The sequence below is a fragment of the Micropterus salmoides genome, unplaced genomic scaffold, assembly GCF_014851395.1.
Source record: "Micropterus salmoides isolate LMB-PRFRI ecotype aquatic unplaced genomic scaffold, ASM1485139v1 Ms_hic_scaffold_1, whole genome shotgun sequence".
NCBI classification, from domain to species: Eukaryota; Metazoa; Chordata; class Actinopteri; order Centrarchiformes; family Centrarchidae; genus Micropterus; species Micropterus salmoides.
In genome coordinates, this window is record NW_024040040.1 from 7885458 (window position 1) to 7889906 (window position 4449).

Sequence of the window (4449 nt, forward strand, 5' to 3'; positions counted from 1 at the left end):
GTTTAGTAGGTTACTGCTTACTTTGATGTTCATGGATGTGGGTCACAGATGGAGTCTAAACATCATTCTAAACTAGAAAAGATGGGGGAAATGACTGATAGTCCTGATATAGGCTACATGAGATTGAGAATATAGTTATAGGAACCTCGTGTGTTGCAGAGAGTTGTCTTTGAATGTTGTTTAAATCAAAACATCACTAAAGGCCTTTGGACCTACAGTGGAGTCATCTTTCTCCGAAGAAGAAAATAAAGATGATAGATCAATGCAAGAAACTCAAATGTAAAATCACATCAGAGGCACACACTCGTCTTTGCTTTTCGTCTCATGTGGGGACGCGCCCTGCTCACTTCTGGTTAGATGGCAGCGCCGTTGCAGACTTACTAATATTAGATCTGTTGATAAACTTATATAGCCTACCCACTTTGGATTCCCAGGCTATTCAGAAGTAACGTTAGGACCTGATTTACTGTAATGGCTCCATTACGCACGACGCGCTACGCATTCATGAGCCTGAGCCTATTATTAGATATGATGATATGATGGATCCAGGCGCTGCTCTGGGCCTCAGTCTCCAGGCTACGCACAAATAGGGCCTAGCTACCGAAAGCCTGCGGGGGTGCTGTAAGTGAATGAGCTGTTCCAAAAACAGAAATCATCGGCACTGACTGGCATCCCAGGCAGCCGCCGCTGTCTGGACAGGGAGAGGCGGTGTGTGGGTGGGCTGCTCGGAGGGGGGACTTATTTTGCTCAACTGCTCCAGTTGGTGATGTTGAGATGAAGTCAACTCGTTAAATTCACTGTAACACTTGGGCATTGGCTTCATGACCTGTTGTAAAAAAAAAAAAAAAGGCTAATAATAATTGCAAAATAAATATTTTTTTAGGGGCCACTGGCTGAACCTGTAATCACATCCAACAGTGGCATCATGGTGTCCTGGAGTGCACGAGTTAAACTCACGAGAAACCGCTGGAGGTCAGGAAAGTCATCAAACAGCACCGCTTGGTGCTTCAGAGTATGACGCAGTACCCCTCTGGCGTCATTTTACGCGCCCGCCGTCAAAGTGAGAGTGAGAATTTATTGCAGTAACTCTTTAAATCAAGCCTATGATTTTCTTTTCTTCTGAACTTATCAAACGCCACTGAGCCTGAACAATAGTAAAGTGGTAATTCTCCTCTTTGCCACAAAACTGAGCTTTAACATTTGGTGAAGGTGACAGAATATGTCATGGGGGCTAAACATGCATGAGCAAATATATTTTTACCTTTGTCTCCAATAAGAATGGAGAATTAACATGACATCTGTTACACCTGCTAAACATCAGCATTTTAGCATTATGATGCGTGCTGCCATGCTGGTATTAGCATTTAGCTCAAAGCACATATATCTTTACAGAGCCTCTAATGTGGCCCCTGAATCACCAGTGTAGTTATTTTTCTTGTCCATAAGAAGCTGTATACAGTGGTGGTGCATCCCTATAGGAACACCAGGTAAATACATTTAATAGATTGGACTGAATATGAGTGGGAAACAGAGCTTTTTAGGCTTAGAAGCAGAGCATTTGTCCTGCTACTAAAAGGCCATCTTTACCGCTTATGAGTATCAAACAGAACCTATTTTTCTCACAACACTCCTTTTCAGATAAGTCCTGCTGTGTCCCAATTCCATACTTACTATTTACAGTATGAACTATATGGCCTACAGCACTATATAAAATTCAACATTTCTTTGATGTCAGTCAAACTGCAAGTTTAGAATTTTTTTTCTGTAATGACTGTACAGACACAGACATCAAAAAAAGTAAAATTTGAACATTGCCAGGGATCTTAAAATAAAATCCTACTATCAACTAAAATGTTGGTGATTTATTTTTTACATATGGTATTGCTGTAACAATGCAACATTTAAATGTCAGTGCCAACCTTAACTTCTCAAAGGGAAAGCAAAATGTCTTTCTTAATATTTATAACTTATTTTTTGTTTACCAAGATTTTTTCTGGAGTTGTTTTCTGCTCTTTTGCAACTGATGTAGGTGTTTTACAGTGAGAGTTTCCATTTTCTTTATGTATATGCATTTCCATTTTGGGACAAGAATGTGTGTATACTTTTTAGTCTGTATACTGACATTTATACATGAGTATGCATTGTCATTTTTACAGTGTCAACAGACTACAATGTGAAAACCAACTGAGAATCTTTATGTACTATGGGTTTGGGAGCTCTACGTAGTCGTGGCAGCATCTGGAGAGCAGGGGGCAGTATAAGCACAGGTTACAGAGTACAATGTGAATCTCCACAGTAAACTAGGCCAGTGAGTCTTGGAAAGATGTTTTCTGTAGATGTCTCCCCCCAGGGCTGAGTAAACAACAAAGGAGCTGCAGTTGATCCTTAAAAACTAAATGGAGCACAAGAAGTAGAATTGATCCAGTGTTATTGTCAGATCATTCAGACAGCCCCTGATTGTGTGGATCTGTTTGAGGCTAAATGACACAGATGTTGAGAGTGGTACTTGCTGTGCTGATGAGAGCTAATCCAGGCTGACAAGGCGTGCTGCTCCTTAACAGACCATCGACACTCCTGGAGGTTTTTGGCAGCAATAGCTGTGGCAGAGAAATAATTTCATGGCTGGAGCCAGAGTTTTACAGTTTATCAGCTGTGCTATTAAATTAGCTCTTACTCTACTCAAAAAAAGCTGCATCTGCGTTTTCTTGTAATGAGTAATGAGGGCAGGTGATGAAGTTTTATACTTTTCAGAGGCAATTTAATTTGTGATTTTGAAGCCATTCAGCGGTCCAAAAGAAAACAAAACAGATGTTTTAAAATCTCATTGTCAGGTGACAGGAGCAATACATGTCCCACTATGACGTTACAGATTCCTGGAAAAAGGGTTCTGCTCCAGGGAGCTGCCACATTAAAATCAGCCGTTATGTAACTTTATGAGATCTTCTGTCGTGCAGAGATCTTGATGTTCCTGGCAGTGAAGACAGCAGAAACCACTTAATTTTGAACAACACTGTTTACGGTTGCCTTCTCTACCAAAAATAAAAAATATCCGGGCCAGGGCTATATGTTGATATTCTTTTTTTTGCTGGAGACAGAAACTATTGCTCTGGTCAAGTGTTTTCTCTGACTCTTCAGAGCCTTTCCTTATGTTGGTAATTGGCACCACAAACTCCTAATTGGCAGGAGGAGTGTTTGTTAAGAGGCGGCATTGAGAGCAAACTGGCAAAAACTGGCAATAGATATAATCTCTAATGTGTTTGTCATTGAGATAATGAGGGAAAAGTAGTCCTCTTCCTGGACGCAATTGAGTTCCTCTGAATTAACCTTTGATATATTGAATTCATATTCTGAGTAGTTTACTCAGAGCATTCAGGGCAAGAACTAACACTGAGGACAAGTTCTCTGGTTTAAGTCAAAACTAGCTATTAAGGAAGTCTCATTGAGATCAAAAGTGGCTTAGCTTTTCACCTTACTGCAGCGCTGTACAGGTGTATGCCAGGGCTTGTCAGTGCGCCATGACATTACTAATTGTGTTTCCATCCACCCTTTTGTATAATATTGCAGTAAGAAAAACTTTACTGCAGTTGCCAGCCACAAATGCATAAAATTAATGTTTTCATAATATATGAAGTAATGAGTACTGCATGCATACTATGCTTTTATCTCATATTTTACATTAGGTACGACTCATTTAAATCAAGATTTTATAATTTTCATAGTAATTCATGTGGAAGAAAAACTTCACAGCCAGCCCGCTTTGACCAACCGTCACTACGTCACACTCTTTAAATATCAGTTGGAAATGGTATCGAAAAACAAGATCTGTTCTTGGAAAAAACGTCCATTTAGAATTTTTTGTTTTTGTGCCAGGTGTTCAATCATGCTTCTGCTATCTACTGTAAACTAAAGTATGTATAAAGCTTTACTCTTAATCAGTTACAATTCCATTGTTATGAAATGGATGCATTTTGTCTTTTAGAGTTTAAAACAATACGTGAAAACAGACAATAACCCGGGAAAGCCTGGTTTGTACAGCCAGTGACATACGAGAGGGTATCATGAGCATAAAAATGGAGCATTTACCCCTCAAAACATTCACTACCAAATTAATTAGATAAAAAACAGTGCACCATTTAATAAAAACACACACCAGATTATCCTGACCTAGATATATATTTTTAAGTCTGGGTTAGTCTCCTGGGTGCGCTTGATTGATTTTTAGTGATAGCTTTCTCTTTTCATGATGCACTCTCGCATCTGACAATTTAATTAGCAAACCTGGAAACTACAATGAATTATTGTAGTGTATGTTGTGCTGAATATACCGTAGCTAACATCTCGGTTCTATAAGATAACACTGAAAGTGAAACAAGCATGACAGTAATCACTTCAGAACCGAATAACGATGGCTAAAGAAAGAAGACGTGACAACAAAATGACACAGAGACA